The following is a 17,527-nucleotide window of genomic DNA, read 5'->3' as shown; positions in this document are numbered from 1 at the left end:
TGCTAGGTCACTTTGGAGTACAGTTGGGTTCAATGAGGTAAGGAAGCAGACTTGCTTCATATAAAGAAATTAGTGAACCAGATAGATTTTATGACGATAGTTTCATGGTCACCATTACAGAGACTAGCTTTCAGTTCTAGTTTAATTACTGTACCTAAATTCCACCAGCTTCTCCAATGCAACTTAAATCCATGTTCCCAGAACATGCTTGCCTTCGGTCGCCGGGATTTGGAGTACAATAGATGGCAAACAATGTTGCAGCTATATAAAACCCTTGTTAGGCCACATTTGGAGTATTATGTGCAGTTTTTGGTTGCCACACTACCAGAAGAACATGGAAGCTTTGGAGAGTGTGCAGAGAAGGTTCACCAGGATGTTGCCAGGCTCGAGGGCATTGGCGATGAGGAAAGGTTAAAAAGACTTGGATTGTTTTCACTGGAAAGACTGCAGCTCAGAGGAGACCAAATAGAGGTCTACAAAACGATGAGAGGCATAGATAGGGTGGATAGCCAGAGGCTTTTTCCTAGGGTTGAAGTTTCAATTACAAGTGGGCACAAGTTCAAGGTTAGAGGGAGAAAGTTTAAGGGAGATGTACGAGGGAGGCACGGCCAGAAGGGGTGGTGAAAGCAGGCGTGTTGGTGTCATTTAAGAGCTGAAAAATGTGTTGCTGGAAAAGCGCAGCAACTCAGGCAGCATCCAAGGAGCAGGAGAATCGACGTTTCAAGCATAAGCCCTTCTTTCGGTGTCATTTAAGAGGCATGTGAATGGTTAAATGAATAGGGAGGGAATAGATGGGTATGGACTAAATAAGGGCACAGGGTGTGTTTTTTAGTTTAGTTAGGGTATGATGATTAGCAAAAGGGCCTGTTCCTGTGCTGCACATCTCTTCTGTTCTTTGTTCATCAGCCTGGGACTCTTGAATGTGAGACCAGTGACATTACCAATGGGCTATTGCTTTCCCCTGTTGTTCGGTTTCTTCTGAATTTCCAATTGGATGTATCAGTGACTATATTCACGGCCTGTAATTTAGGAACCTCTGCGAATGTTTACTTTATCAAATCCTATTATAATTTTAAAGACCTCAATCAAGCCAGTCCTCAATTTGACCTTTGCTAAAGAGAAAAGCCCCTTCATCTGTCCTAACTTTCTGGGGAAGTTTTACATGCAGGTTCGTGTCTCAGATGACCAGAAATTTGGCCAAAGACATTGTTGTTTTGAAGGAGAATCTTAATCATTGAGGATTTTGTGGTTTACAATGGGAGACCTGGTTCTCCACGCTGAGCTTCTTCAGCATTGCTGTTGTCCCACAAGTGCAAGGGTTTTTACAAAAACGTTAAGGACAAAAGGGTAACGAGGGAGAGAACAGGGCCCCTCAAAGATCAGCAAGGCGGCCTTTGTGTGGAGCCTCAAAAAATGAGGGAGATACTAAATGAGTATTTTGCATCAGTATTTACTGTGGAAAAGGATATGGAAGATATAGACTGTAGGGAAATAGATGATGACATCTTGCAAAATGTCCAGATTACAGAGGAGGAAGTGCTGCATGTCTTGAAACCGGTAAAGGTGAATAAATCCCCAGGACCTGATCAGATGTACTCGAGAATTCTGTGGGAAGCTAGAGAAGTGATTGCTGGGCCTCTTGTTGAGATATTTGTATCATCGATAGTCACAGGTGAGGTGCCGGAAGACTGGAGGTTGGCAAACATGGTGCCACTATTTAAGACGGATAGTAAGGACAAGCCAGGGAACTATAGACCAGTGAGCCTGACCTCGGTGGTGGGCAAGTTGTTGGAGGGAATCCTGAGGGACGGGATGTACATGTATTTGGAAAGGCAAGGACTGATTAGGGCGAGTCAACATGGCTTTGTGCTTGGGAAATCATGTCTCACAAACTTGATTGAGTTTTTTAAGAAGTAACAAAGAGGATTGATGAGGGCAGAGCGATAGATGTGATCTATATCGACTTCAGTAAGGCGTTCGACAAGGTTCCCCATGGGAGACTGATTAGCAAGGTTAGATCTCATGGAATACAGGGAGAACTAGCCATTTTGATACAGAACTGGCTCAAAGGTAGAAGACAGACGGTGGTGGTGGAGGGTTGTTTTTCAGTCTGGAGGCCTGTGACCAGTGGAGTGCCACAAAGATTGGTGCTGGGTCCTCTACTTTTTGTCATTTACATAAATGATTTGGATGTCAGCATAAGAGGTACAGTTAGTAAGTTTGCAGATGACACCAAAATTGGAGGTGTAGTGGACAGCGAAGAGGGTTACCTCAGATTACAACAGGATCTTGACCAGATGGGCCAATGGGCTGAGAAGTGGCAGATGGAGTTTAATTCAGATAAATGCGAGGTGCTGCATTTTGGGAAAGCAAATCTTAGCAGGACTTATACACTTAATGGTAAGGTCCTAGGGAATAAAGAGACCTTGGAGTGCAGGTTCCTAGCTCCTTGAAAGTGGAGTCACAGGTTGATAGGATAATGAAGAAGGCATTTGGTATACTTTCATTTATTGGTCAGAGTATTGAGTACTGGAATTAGGAGGTAATGTTACGGCTGTACAAGACATTGGTCAGGCCACTGTTGGAATATTGCGTACAATTCTGGTCTCCTTCCTATCGGAAAGATGTTGTGAAACTTGAAAGGGTTCAGAAAAGATTTACAAGGATGTTGCCAGGGTTGGAGGATTTGAGCTATAGGGAGAGGCTGAGCAGACTAGGGTTGTATTCCCTGGAGCGTCGGAGGCTGAGGGGTGAGCTTATAGAGGTTTACAAAATTATGTGGGGCATGGATAGGGTAAGTAGGTAAAGTCTTTTCCCTGGGATTGGGGAGTCCAGAACTAAAGGGTGAGAGGGAAAAGATACAAAAGAGACCTAAGGGGCAACTTTTTCACACAGAGGGTGGTTTGTGTATGGAATGAGCTGCCAGAGGATGTGGTGGAGGCTGGTACAATTGCAACATTTAAGAGGCATTTGGATGGGTATATCAACAGGAAGGGTTTGGAGGGATATGGGACAGGTACTGGCAGGTGGGACTAGATTGGGTTGGGATATCTGGTCGGCATGGACGGGTTGGACCGAAGGGTCTGTTTCCATGCTATACATCTCTATGACTCTATGACTCTATCTGGAAATTGCCGCGGATCAGGCACCATTTGTGGGGAGAGAGCAAGCTCTCTCAGAGTCATCTAGACTCAAACCGTTAGCTTGCTGTCTGTCCATGGATGCTGCTTGCCCCACTATGATCTCCAGCATTTGTTGTTTTCAGTACAGATTCCAGCATCCGCAATAATTTGCTCCTACAGATTGTGTGCTGCCTTTTACTTCAAGGTGGGGTTGAGATGGCTATTACTGTTTCGGAAGTTTTGAATGGGATCTCAGTCTAGCCCAATTCATTCAAGATGCACTAGTGCAATTGGACGTTTAGGGGCATTGTGATTATTGCACTACCACTTTGTTGCACATTAGTTTGGGTATTTTGTGTGATATCTGATTGATATTATATCCTTGAACAATTGCCCTGTACTTTTCAGGTTGTTTTCCCCCCGGTTAGAGGACTTTATCTTTGCCTCTTCCAGTAACAAAAGTGTTCCTACTGAAATTGGTACAACTTTAAGTAACTTGTAGGATGTATAAAAGATCGAGTTTAACATCTCTCTGCAATGTTCATTCTAGCCATTTGAATTGATTCTATTAATCAATAGCTTCTCTTTAAAGAGATCCGGTTGCGATCCTTGTCATTTTAGCTTTGTATTTGAGTGACAAAGTGTGCAATTTTATTGCTTGCACTATGCTGTCAAAATTAATTGTCTGCTTCCTTTTAACAAGAGCATGGAAGATAGTGGTAGGGGAGGGGGCTTTGGGAGGTGGGGAAACAGCATTGCAGGAAGGGACTGCACGACGTTTGTTTTATTTATTATGGCAAGGATATTTCTTTGGCCAATGTACATGTCAGGGGAGGGGCCTGTCTTGGGTACTCGGGCTCACTCTTGCTTCCACTGAACGTGGTGGGGTGGCAGTATTTCCAGGCTCACAGTGCTGGTATGTGTGGTTCCGTGTCTGCAAATGAGCAGCTGAGCAATGAGGCATTTCATCATTCTGATACCATGGTGTACAATAACAGGGCTCTCAGCCGTGTGCCAGGGAGCAAGTGTTGGCAGGGTCAATATTTATAGATCTGTACGCAGCGGCTAACACAAGGAGAGAGCTGCATGCTGGCTCCCAGTGCTGGATTTTTACACTCTGATCCCAGTCTTTCTTCTCACAGGTTGAAGTATTCCAGTTTTTGGATTTCACTTTTCGGAATGAGTGGATCGGTGCGTTTCCCTGAAGCACTGACAAGGTTTTAGAATAAAAGGGCAGTGTCTATTGCAGGTAAGAGTTTGGCATTTTGTCTCTCTGATCTTGTGTCATTTAATCTATCGAATACAACTTACGTTGTGGAGGGAAACTCCTTTGCTGCTTTAAGTCTTGGCCAATGTCAGATTTGTTGTGACCTTCAGTGCTCACCGAATACTAGCCACAGAATTTGTTCTGCAATTTTCTTGGGCAGCACTGCGTGCATTTATAGAATACTGTGCAGCTATAAATTGTTTTCCACTTTATTTTCATCCCCCAAATGTTTCCCATTTATCTTCTCTCTAAGACCACTTGTAGCACACGGAGTCTCTTATTGGCTGGGAGCACAAGATAGTTTAAAGGAAGGCAGAAAGTGCTGGAGAAACCCAACAGCATCTGTACTGGGAGAAACAGCTGATGTTTCAAGTCCAGTGTAACTCTTCTTCAAACCTGCAGTTTACTTGTTTTTACTTGAGCACGAGACAGCTTATCCGATTTGACTCTGCCCTAACTGCTGCTAAAGCTATCACAAATTTAGCATTTGTGACTTGAAACAAGGCAAATAGTGTTGGAAGGTATCCCTCCACTTTCTCTGTCATTGCAGAAATAACGTTTGTGATGCATACCTGTTGTCACTTTGAGGGGTCATGCACAATCTACTGTTTGTACTGCCCAGCATGTTCACCTATAAGTTGTTGAGCAACAGTGGAGAATATTATGTTGAATCTAAATATAGCTGATTATTGTGCCTTGGAGGCAGAGAAGGGAGATCAGTTATAGTAGCAGGTTAGAACAGCATAAACTAATTTCCATTTCGATTCCATTGTTTATGAGATATCAGTGTTTCAAATAGGATAGTGCAAGATGTTGGCTCTATTCCAGGGGATTTGAGGCCCTATTTGTCAAAGTGTCTGGAGTAAAGAGAAAACAGCAGTGTTTCTCACAGCGACAGCCCCAGTTGCTAAGGGTTGGGTCAATGCAACTTGACAAGACATTGTGAAAATGCTCTTAATGTTTACTTCATTTCCTTGATCTGTTCAAAGAGACCCTTTTTAAACTGAAATAATGTTGGAAAATTTACTGACACTGAGCATCTTTGCACTAGGGTTCCCACAATGTATACAGGCATGATACCATCAGTGATGTCTTCTTACACTTGTCCCTAATGTCCACAGTGACATTGAGAGAGGTTTCCAAAACCATGTGTTCTATGGTGTGTATAACTGCACCAAGGGAGGTGAACGTGGAAACTAATGGAGAGGTGGGGGGGCGGAGTATCAAAACCCTGACCAGCGGTGAACATGCTTGTGTGAATTGTGGAGAGACTTTGGTGAAGGTGTGTAGGGAGATTTGACTCTAAAGGAGCAGATTCCAGAAAGGCATGTTATTGGTGTAGCATCCACCTGTACCAGCCAGATCATCAGTGTTAAAAAAGGCAAGTGTCTTCTCTTGGGTGATCTTACATTTTTAATCTTCTGACACACTCAGTGTTGGGCTGGTGCAAGAAGGGCAGCACAGTAGCTCATTGGTTAGCAGTACTGCCTCACAGCACTAGCAACCTAGGTTCGATTCCAGCCTTGGATGACTGTCTGTGTGGAATTTGTGCATTCTCACTGTGTCTACATGGGTTTCCTCCCACAGTCCAAATATGTGCAGGTTAGGTGGATTGGCTGTGGGAAATTGCCCATGGTGTCCATGGGAAATGCAGGCTTACAGGATAGTGTTGGTCTGGGTGGGATGCTCTTCGGAGAGTTGGGATGGTTTTGATGAGCTGAATGGTCTGATTCCACACTGTAGCCATTCTATAAGTGGTCTATTTTTGAGGGTTTCAAGCTGTGATTTTAATCCAGACTCTTGATGAAGTGAATTCTAATTTTTAAGCAAACCAGATCAATGATTTGGATGTGAGACCAAATGTAATATTTCCAAGTTTGCTGATGAGGCAAAACTTGTTGAGAATACAAGTTGTTAGGGGAATGCAAAGAGTCATTCAGGGACACCTAAACAGGCTGACTGAGTGGAGAAAATCTTGACAGATGGAATAAAATGTGGAAATGTGCAAAGTTAATTACTTTGGTAGCAGAAATAGAAATACAAGATATTTCCTAAATGGTCGAAGATCAGGAAGCTTTGGTCACCTGACTGAGAGCAAAGAGATGGGACATTTCTCAGTCCCCACAAAGAACACCTGGAGCAAACCAGCCTGGAAGCTGGGGCTTTAGTTCAGGTCTGTAACCCTGCATAATGGGCAATTTCCAATGGCCATCCACCTGAACTGCACATCTTTGGACTCTGGGAGACTGAAACACCCAGAGAAAACCCACGCACTCACGGGGAGAATGTGCAAACTCAACACAGATTGTCACCTGAGACTGGAATTGAACCCAGGTCGAATCCTGGGAGGAAGACTGGGCAACTATAGAATGAGAGTAGAGGTTGTTGGGTGCAGATTTGGACTTGGCACAAAACCTGCCTCCCCACACTGTAATGTACTGCAGTTTAACTAACAAATTAAAAAATAACCCTTCTGTCCTCGTCCATTGCATTGCCCTAATATGCCCATGCCCCATCCTCTCCACTCCTTCCATCTGATGCCCTCTATACCACCTAAGCCCCTCTACTCTTTTCCAAAGGCCATGCACATTCCTAAACCAATGTATGTTGGTTTAGCCATGATTCCTGGCATTTGCTATGCTAAGCTATGTACCCCTGTACCCACCACTCTGGCCCCATACCAACTTAGTGCCCACTTATGACCCAGCCTTCACCTTTGCTCCTACTTCCACTATGACATATCAGTTACTATCCACTCGAGACAAACCTCAGCAGCCATGGTGATACATTATAAAGTGAGGTGGCTATTGAGAATTTTTAAATAATCTCTCATTGCTAAAGGAAAAACATAATGCGTTGAAATTCCTTCAGGTAATCATTATGAAACCAAACATTTGTACTCTAAGTTCTTTGACAACTTTGACAGTTTTTGACCGTTCTGACAGTTCCAATGGGTGTATGCATTGTGCTCCCTGACATTGTAGAAAGGCTATAACATCTGTTTGAGATTAGCAGTTCTGGGTGTGAATGTGCTGGATACAGATCTTTCATAGCTGAATCTACCATGCTCCACGTCAGTGATAATTTCTAAATACTTTTGGAACACAGGAGCAGTATTAGGTCAATGCGACCCTCAAGCCATCCCCATTATTCAACAAGAGCATGTCTACCCTCATCCCATTTTCCCGCAGTATTGCTATATCCCTTGCTATCTTGATATCTCAGTGTTTTGAAGAATGGTACATTCTCCCTGCCAAACCTCTACCCCAAAACCCCAAGTTCTAAGATCTCTCTTCTGGAATTTGAGGTGCTACATTAGCCTCAAAGCCCCTGAGTCAAGAAGGAAAGCTCAGATGGATTCCTGTTGCAAATGACCATGCACTCATCTCTGTTTGAAAAACCTGTGAGCACTGCTGTCAGGGTCGGGATCCAGTCATCAGTCTTGAAGCTTTTTCCAGTCAAGGGAAATATAGACTTGCCACCTCCGATGATACAAAAAGGACCTCGACTTGGTCCATAAGACCATAAGATATAGGAGCAAAATTAGGCCATTCCGTCCATCAAGTCTGTTCCACCATTCAATCACAGTTGATTATGTTTCTCAACCCCCATTCTCCTGCCTTTTTGATTCTCAAACTAAACAAAAGTCGATCTGTATCTCTCTTAAAGACACTCAATGACTTGGCCTCCACAGCCTTCACGTCAATGAAGTTCACAGATTCCCCACCCTCTTGCTGAAGAAATTCCTCCTCATCTCAGTTCGAAAGGGTGGTCACTTCACTCTGAGTCTGGGCCTCCAGGTCCTAGTCTCACCTACGAGTGGAAACACCGTCTCCATGTTCACTCTATTCAGGCCTCTCAGTATCCTGTAAATGCATGACAGAAGGACGGGCAAGGTTATAAGCACCACAAAACTACACTGCATCAGCAATGCACTTGTGTTTCGAACTGCCCAAGCTATTAATCAATAGCAACATTAAGAAATGCTACCATTCAACAGCTCCACTGTTAAACTGTTAGAACAGTGCAATCCTCAGGCAGAATCCTAGGGCCCCCAAAGGAGAAATGTTGTTTTTGCAGATTTTTGATCATTTGAACAACTCGCCTGTTACTTCAGGAAGCTAGAAGCACGCAGGATAGAAGCAATTACAAAGTCCTTAGAGAGCAAGGGTCTGCGCAGGAAGGCCCCATTTAAATGTTGGCTGTGATGTGACTGTTTCGGAGCTTAGTGAGTGAGGTTAACAATCCCTGCTGGAGAATGGTGAAGAAACATTTAAAATAGTGACGTAAAGGATCGAGCTAGGAATGATGGAACTGAAGAAAGGAATGCTTCACCACTAGCGCTGGTGCCTTGGCAAATGTACACCACAGGTCACAGCTACAGTAAAAACTCCAGGGTCCACAGATCAAATCGATACTGAGGCCAAACTTCAGGAATATCATAGACAGATTTAAATGCAATAAAAGGGCAATTTGACAGATTAGGAAGACAGAATCTAATAGAAGAACGTCATTAGAAGATGTAAAAACTGTGATCAGAAGTGTGGATGAATGATTTAATCAGCAATTTTGATTTGATTTATTTATTTATTGTCCATGCATTTATTACAAATACTTGATAAGTGTTGTATTTAGTTCACCACTCTCTTAAAACACAGAAAATAAACCAAAATATGGAATATAAAGCCAGAAAAAAAATCAATAAATTTCACCTTAAAGTCTTTATCTCAGTTAGGTGGTCTTTGGAACAGCTCCCACTTCTAGTGATCTTTTCCCTGGGGTGGTGGAGTCCAGAACTAGACGGCATAGGTTTAGGGTGAGAGGGGAAAGATATAAAAGGGACGTAAGGGGCAACATTTTCACGCAGAGGGCGGTGCATTTAAGGAATGCATTGCTAGAGGTGGTGGAGGCTGGTACAACTACAACATTTAAAAGGCATATGGATGGGTATTTGAATAGGAAGGGTTTAGAGGGATATGGGCCAAGTGCTGGCAAATGGGACTAGAATAATTTAGGATATCTGGTTGGCATAGACATGTTGGACTGAAGGGTCTGTTCCTTGCTGTACATCTCTATGACTCTAGTTCAGCTCCTCCACCCCGATCCTCAAGTCCACACGGCTAAACCGATGACACTGTTGCAACCAGACTTCTCTGATTTGTTAAAGCTGCAGCCGTAGTGCCTCATTGGAAACTTGTGGAAAGGGACATAGATATAATCGAATGGAAGGAACTCGTCTCCTTGGTAGGGGGAATGGTAGAAGATCGAGGAGGCCATTCGACCCGTCAAGCCTGCTCTGCCAGTCACTTTTAATCACCACTGATCATCAAGCTCAATACTCTAATCCCAACCTTCCCCCATATCCCTTGAACCCTTCAGCCACAATTGCTAAATCTATCTCCCTCTTGAAAATGTATAATATTTTGGCCTCAACCAGTTTCTGTGGGAGTGAATCCCACAGGCTGAATACTTCCTGTCTGAAGAAATTTCTCCTCATCTCCATCTCAAAAGGCTTACCCCTTACCCATAAATTATGACCACTTTCTGGACTCCACCACCATTGGGAACATCCTTCCTGCACCTAACCTGTTGAGTGTTGTTAGAATTCTAAAGCTTTCTATGAAATCCACCCTATTCTTCTAAACTCCAGTGCATACTGATTTGATTTAATTTATTGTCACATGTACTTTCTTTTTACAAAATACACTGAGAAGTGCTGTATAATGTAGCATACAATGCCAGCCAACTGAGTCTCTCCTCATATGTCAGTCCTGCTAGCCCTGAAATCTGTCTGGTAGACCTTCACTGCACTCTCTCTATAACAAGAACGTCCCACCTCAGGTAAGGAGACCAAAACTGCACAGACAATACTCCAGGTGGGGCCTCGCTACTGCCCTGGATAATTGCGGCAAGACATTCTTGTTCCATTACTCAAATCCTCACTGACTGGCAGAATAGATTTTGAGGGGATGCAAGGAAAAATATTTTCACCCAGAGGGTGGTTGGAATCTGGAACACACTGCCTCAAAGGGCAGAGGTAGGAACCCTCATAGCATTTAAGAAATATTTACATGTGCACTTCCAACACCAAAACATGCAAGGCGATGGACCAAGTACTGGAAAATGGGATTATAATAGTTGGGTGCTTGTTTCTGACTGGCGCTGGCCTGATGGGCTGAAGGGCCTTTTTCTGTGCTGTAGATCTTTGCAACGCTCTGAGTAGCAAAGGAAAAAGAAAATCACAGGGTTACGTTGCTCAAGCAAACCTACTGTTTTGAGGAACAAATCATTTACTTCTATACACAGGACAAAAGGAGGCGATGAGAGGGTGAAATGGGAAATCAAGGGAGAGCGTTACTTTTGCACACATATCTTTTGAATTAAGTAAGAGTGGTGTTCTGGGACAGTCAGTGACCCCTTTGAGCAAGTGCTTCAATAGAAACGGTTACACTTGCTGTGCATTTACTCGATCTCAGCTCTCAATTGCCAGCAGTTGTTTGGCCGCATTGTGTTCTTGAATGTGCAAGAAAATGGATAGTTCTTCTGTGGCTCATTTACATTTTGACTCAAAGTTGTTCAACACATTGGCCTTGTGTGAACTCTGTGTTAAATTACAAGGTTTGACATGCGAATTACCTGGAATGGAAAATGCAGAAAGACTTGACTTATAGCATGGATGGAAAGTCTCCAAGCCTCGAGGACTGAAGTCAGTGCTTCCTGTCCTTAGAATCTGAGAAGGCCCGTATGGACCCCCGATTGTGTAAACTTTGCGTAGAGTGCTCAATAGGTTTATGAACCAGTTACGTAGTGGTCAGCCACTCACTGCCCTTTAGGTTCTCAGCCTTTCCCCTGATGGAGTTAGACATTGGTGTCTGAGAGAATGATGCATACACTTGGACATCTCCGGTCACCCTGCCTTGTAGATTACCATCACATTCTGCTGCCAACAAGCATTCTAGATAACATTTGCATCACTTTTCTGGACTATAGGAAAAGTCATTCTCAAGGCTGCTAAATTCTTCATAGAGTCATAGCGATGTACAGCACAGATACAGACCCTTCACTCTAACTCATCCATGCCGACCAGGTATCCTAGATTGATCTAGTCCCGTTTGCCAGCACTTGACCCATATCCCTCTGAATCCTTCCTATTCATATACTCATCCAGATGCCTTTTAAATGTTGTAATTGTACCAGCCTCCACCACTTCCTGTAGCAGCTCATTCCATACATGCATCACCCTCTGCATGAAAAAGTTGTCCTTTAGGTCCCTTTTAAATCTTTCCCCTCTCACCCCTAAACCTATGCCCGCTAGTTCTGGACTCCCTCACCCCAAGGAAAAGACCTTGTCTATTTACCCTATCCATGCTTCTCATGATTTTATAAACCTCTATGAGGTCACCCCTCAGCCTCCGACGCTGCAGGGAAAACAGCCCCAGCTTATTCAACCTCTTCCTATAGCTCAAACCCTCCAACCCTGGAAACATCATTGGAAATCTTTTCTGAACCTTTTCAAGGTTCACAATATCCTGGGAGATTCAGGTAGAGTAGCATAATAATGATGTTTTTAACCATTTTTTTACAGAATTGTTGCTGGGCAAAAGGAAATCATTCGGCTCACCAGGCCTGCACTCACTCTTCAAGCAGGCATCATTACTTCATATCAATTTTATTCTTTTTTCCCACATCTTTTTACACTATTTTAATCCAAATAATCATCCAGTGTCCTTTGGAATGCTACAATTGAATCCACCTCCATCACGTTCCCAGGCAGTACAGAATCTAACAGCTCACGTGTGAAAAAGTAATTTTCTCCCATCACCCTTGCTTCTTTTACTAATCACTTTAAGTCTATGCCCTCTCATTCTTTTTTAACCTTAATGAGCAGGGACATCTTCTCCCTATCTATTTTATCCAGCTCATTCATGATTTTGAAAATCTCTATCAAATCTCCTGTCAGCTGCCTTCTCTCCCAAGAAAACACTCCCAACGTCTTCAGTCTATCTTCATGACTGAAGTCTCTTATCCCTGGAGCCACTGATGCACACGCTCCAATGTTTTCACACCTTTCCTAACTCGTGGCCACCAGCAACTGTACACAATACCCCAGCTGAGGCCTACTAAGTGTTTTGTATAAGTTCAACATCACCTCAATGAAATAAGACACAGGGCTGTGGATACTGAAAATCTGGAACAAAAGCAGAAACTGGTGGAGAACCTTAACGTTTCCAGTGCAGTAAGCATTCTTCAGAACAGATTTTGCTTCCTCTGCATAGATGCTGCCAGATCTGCTGAGTTTCTCCAATAATGCTTGTTTTTGTTCCACACCATCTCTGTGTTCCTACACCCTTTTAATAAAACTAAGAGTGCTGTGTGCTTTATTAGCTGCTCACTTCAGTCCTGCCACCTTCAATAATCTATGCACATATTCATTGAGATCCTGCTGATCCTGAACCCCTGTAAGAATTGTACCAATTTTTATTGTCTTTCAACTTTCTTACTACAAAGTCTTTCGCTTCACACCTTTTTGCGTTGAACCTCATCTGCCACCTAACTGCCCACTCCACCAATGTATCTCTGACCTTCTGAGTTCCTCACTGTCCTCCACACAGTTTTCAGTTCTTCCAAGTTTCATAACATCTGCAAACTTTGAAGTTGCGCTGAAAGATGCAGCTTACTAATATATATCAGGAAGCAAAGATCCCATGACCAATCTCTGGGAAACTCCACTACAGACCATCCATAACCTCATCACCTCGGGGGATCTCCCATCCACCGCCTCCAACCTCATAGTCCCACAACCCCGCACCGCCCGCTTCTACTTCCTGCCCAAAATCCACAAACCTGACTGCCCCGGCCGACCCATTGTCTCAGCCTGCTCCTGCCCCACCGAACTCATCTCCGCATTCCTTGACACGATCCTGTCCCCCTTAGTCCAAGAACTCCCCACCTACATTCGGGACACCAAGCATGCCCTCCACCTCCTCCATGATTTTCGCTTCCCCGGTCCCCAACGCCTTATCTTCACCGTGGACATCCAGTCCCTGTACACCTCCATCCCCCATCACGAAGGACTCAAAGCCCTCCGCTTCTTCCTTTCCCGCTGTACCAACCAGTACCCTTCCACTGACACCCTCCTTCAACTGACTGAACTGGTCCTCACCCTGAACAACTTCTCTTTCCAATCTTTCCACTTCCTCCAAACCAAAGGAGTAGCCATGGGCACCCGCATGGGCCCCAGCTATGCCTGCCTCTTCGTAGGATATGTGGAACAGTCCATCTTCCGCAACTACACTGGCCCCAACCCCCACCTTTTCCTCCGCTACATCGATGACTGTATCGGCGTCGCCTCGTGCTCCCACGAGGAGGTTGAACAGTTCATCCACTTCACCAACACCTTCCACCCCGACCTCAAATTCACCTGGACAGTCTTAGATTCCTCCCTCCACTTCCTCGACCTTTCTATTTCTATCTCAGGCGACCGAATCAACACGGACATCTACTACAAACCGACCGACTCCCACAGCTACCTGGACTAAACCTCCTCCCACCCTGCCCCCTGTAAAAACGCCATCCCATTCTCCCAATTCCTTCATCTCCGCCGCATCCGCTCCCAGGAGGACCAGTTCCAAGAACATACAACCCAGGTGGCCTTCTTCAAGGACCGCAATTTGTCCCTCCCCGACGTGGTCGACGATGCCGTCCACAGCATCTCCTCCACTTCCCGCTCCTCTGCCCTTGAGCCCCGCCCCTCCAACCGCCACCAGGACAGAACCCCACTGGTCCTCACCTACCATCCCACCAATCTCCATGCACAGCGCATCATCCGCCGTCATTTCCGCCACCTCCAAACGGACCCCACCACCAAGGATATATTTCCCTCCCCTCCCCTATCAGCATTCCGTAAAGACCACTCCCTCCGTGACTCCCTCGTCAGATCCACACCCCCCACCAACCCAACCTCCACTCCCGGCACCTTCCCCTGCAACTGCAGGAGGTGCAAGACTTGCGCCCACACCTCCCCCCTCACCTCCCTCCAAGGCCCCAAAGGAAACTTCCATATCCACCACAGATTCACCTGCACCTCCACACACATCATCTATTGCATCCTCTGCACCCGATGTGGCCTCCTCTAAATTGGGGAGACAGGCCGCCTACTTGCGGAGCGTTTCAGAGAACACCTCTGGGACACCCGGACCAACCAACCCAACCATCCTGTGGCTCAACACTTCAACTCCCCCTCCCACTCCACCAAGGATATGCAGGTCTTTGGACTCCTCCATCGCCAGACCACAACAACACGACGGTTGGAGGAAGAGCGCCTCATCTTCCGCCTAGGAACCCTCCAACCACAAGGGATGAACTCGGATTTCACCAGTTTCCTCATTTCCCCTCCCCCCACCTTGTCTCAGTCAAATCCATCGAACTTAGCACCGCCTTCCTAACCTGCAATCTTCTTCCTGACCTCTCCGCCCCCACCCCAGTCTGACCTATCACCCTCACCTTGACCTCTTTCCACCTATCGCATTTCCGACACCCCTCCCCCAAGTCCCTCCTCCCTACCTTTTATCTTAGCCTGCTGGACAAACTTTCCTCATTCCTGAAGAAGGGCTTATGCCCGAAACATCGATTCTCCTGTTCCCTGGATGCTGCCTGACCTGCTGCGCTTTTCCAGCAACACATTTTCAGCTCCAAACTCCACTACAAACCTACCTCCATCCTGAAAAACCCGCTTTGACAAGAGACATGGATTAGATATGACCCCACCAGTTGTATTTTCAGTGGGAGGGAATGTTAATACGCCATCCCCCTTCTCCCTTCCCTTCTTCCACCCAACCTACCCTCCCGACCAAAATGTGGGCCAACACTCACCACTCGATACCCTGACTTACCCCTCTCTGGGAATCATTGGGTTACTGACATCGGTTTGCCTGAGTTCCGGCATATCCCACTTTCGAACTGTGACGCTGCTGAGCTACTGCAGCAACTCAAGAAACTGATGTGTCTATGCCTCCCTGAGGGGCACATGTTCAGCACTGCAGCGCCTCAGCCTGGCCATAGTGTGTAATGCCGGAAGGCTGGCGTAGGGAAAGTAGTGCTGGCCCAACTCCTGGCCTCTGTGGACCGTCCTGCTCACCCCCTTCGCCCCGCCACAGGGCAGAGTTGGCAGGGTTTAGAGAGGCAATTTCAGAGATTGATGTCATGCTTGCCAGTGGGGGAAGTGAATAAAATCAGGGATGCACAAGAGGCTGGACCTGGAGGAAGCGGGAGGTAACAGAGTTAGGAAGGGGTCTGTGGGCAAGGGAGATCAAAGAGAGGTTTGAATGCAAGAATGGAAACTTTAAAATCAAGGCTTTTTTGATGAGCACAGAGCCGATGAATGAACAGTACTTGTCTTACATCCAGGAAGTTGCTCAAACAAACGAAAAACTACCCACAGCTGAAAATGGTCCTCTTCAGATAAATGGTCCATGGGTATTTCTGCACCAGGAGGCCAAGTGCTGTCTGTTCCAGCTGTGTGTCTGGACAAGTTGATAAGGAAACCAATCTGGGACATGGGTGTCAAAACAATGACTTTCAACAGAAGTGCAAGTAGACTCTTTCAAAAGATACTTTTGTGAATGCATGAACAAAGCACAAAATAGTTTTATCTTGATTCACACACTAAAATTTAACATTGGATAATGGGGTTGGCTACAAACCACAGGAAACAGGCTCTGATCCAGGTATTCCATGACTTCACATTCCCCTTTTCGGGAATAAAAGGGAGGGAGGTATTTGACACACGAGCGCATTAACGAAAGAGATTTCTTGATGATTCACTGCTTTGTAACTCCTCCCCTCCTCTCACAGACTGCTGGAATTTTTTTTTAATTCTGTAAATGCATCTGCAGAAAGTATTAAAACTGTTATGGACTTCTGCTACTGAGAGAGAATGAGGAAGCCTTGGCTGGGATAGCCATGACACTGACATAGCTCATCTGCTTTCCTTCCTACCAGTGCTTTCCTCAGATAAGGAAGAGGATTTGCCCCCACTTGGGGTGAGGTGGTGGCAGGAGCGAGGTTGAGGGGGGGGGGGGTGGTGGGTGGTATTGGGTAGGGGGTGAGGTTGGTGTATATGCTGGCGGGAGGATGATCGAAAAGTGATATAAAAGTGACATAGAAAGGGGTGAGAGTGGAAACGTCTTTCCCAGTCTGGAGGAGAACTTTGTGACTGATACACGTCAGGAACCAGTGACTTCCTTTACGTAGCGCCTAGCTCAGGTTGACATCATCTGCTAAACCCCAGATACAAAAGACGTTTTCCTCAAGTCAGGCCAAAGGTGAGAAGAGACAGATTTTCGGGGTAGGACTGTACTTTTCATTTTTGCCTTGCGTATCGATCAGCAACATGTTTTATTTTCAGTTGCTCTCTGTTCAGCTGTCCCAGCTTCTTGCTATGCGGTGAACATCAGGAGCGTGTATCTTGAGCAATGAAGGGCATGTTTTCAAGCCCTCACTTCCCTCTAGTGAATCTGGAAACTGCTCCAGCTCATGGGTGCTTTGAGGCCAGACTTCTCACTGCAGGTTTTCAATGGCTTTTACAACTTTTTGTATGACGTATATTGTTCACTCCAACATCTGTTTCAAATGAAACCCCAGGATATTAATATTTGATGTAACTAACACATATCCCAGAGGTGCTTTCCATCAATAGCTTCTATGTTATTTTACATCGAAAGAACCTTTGTGCTTAATGATTCCATAAGTTGGCCTGCAGGATACTTATTGTTGTGAGTAGCCTTGCCTTGAAATAGTTCACTCCCCTTAAAGGGGCACTGGTTAAGGCTCCAGCAGCACTCTGCTGTCAGTTTGTGCACACACACATCCATCACCAAGGGTTCTCACTGAGACGAGAATGCCACTGTGCCAACTGAGGCCGGATTCACCTTTTATCCCCGCACTTCTTCACTCCAGGATGGTGAGTCCCCCTTGCTGCTTTCACCCACAATCAGTAGAGACTTTAACTAAAATCCAAATCAGAACAAGCCTGATCCAATCGCAGATTGCTGTTCCTGCTGACCCACGAGACGAAGGATTGAATTTTAGACTCAGCAACAAGACACAGGATTGTTTGTAGACTGTGGGGAATGTGGGG

General features: G+C 45.4%; 1 protein-coding gene across 5 annotated transcripts in view; it reads left to right on the top strand.

Annotated features, from left to right (window-relative positions):
- bmpr1ba (bone morphogenetic protein receptor type 1Ba) overlaps positions 1-17,527 on the top strand; it is a 584,628-nt gene that overhangs the window by 256,898 nt on the left and 310,203 nt on the right. For all 5 annotated transcript variants that reach the window (XM_087979920.1, XM_087979918.1, XM_087979921.1 and 2 more), the window contains exon 3: positions 4,265-4,371. The gene's annotated coding sequence lies outside the window, so the exon portion shown is untranslated. The remainder of the gene's footprint in view (positions 1-4,264; positions 4,372-17,527) is intronic.

This window comes from Chiloscyllium plagiosum, unplaced genomic scaffold (genome assembly GCF_037043375.1).
Source record: "Chiloscyllium plagiosum isolate Xiang-an unplaced genomic scaffold, Cpla_swu_hap1 HiC_scaffold_36, whole genome shotgun sequence".
Classification (NCBI taxonomy): domain Eukaryota; kingdom Metazoa; phylum Chordata; class Chondrichthyes; order Orectolobiformes; family Hemiscylliidae; genus Chiloscyllium; species Chiloscyllium plagiosum.
Note: the sequence above shows the minus strand (reverse complement) of the source record. Positions and strands in the feature narration are given on the sequence as shown.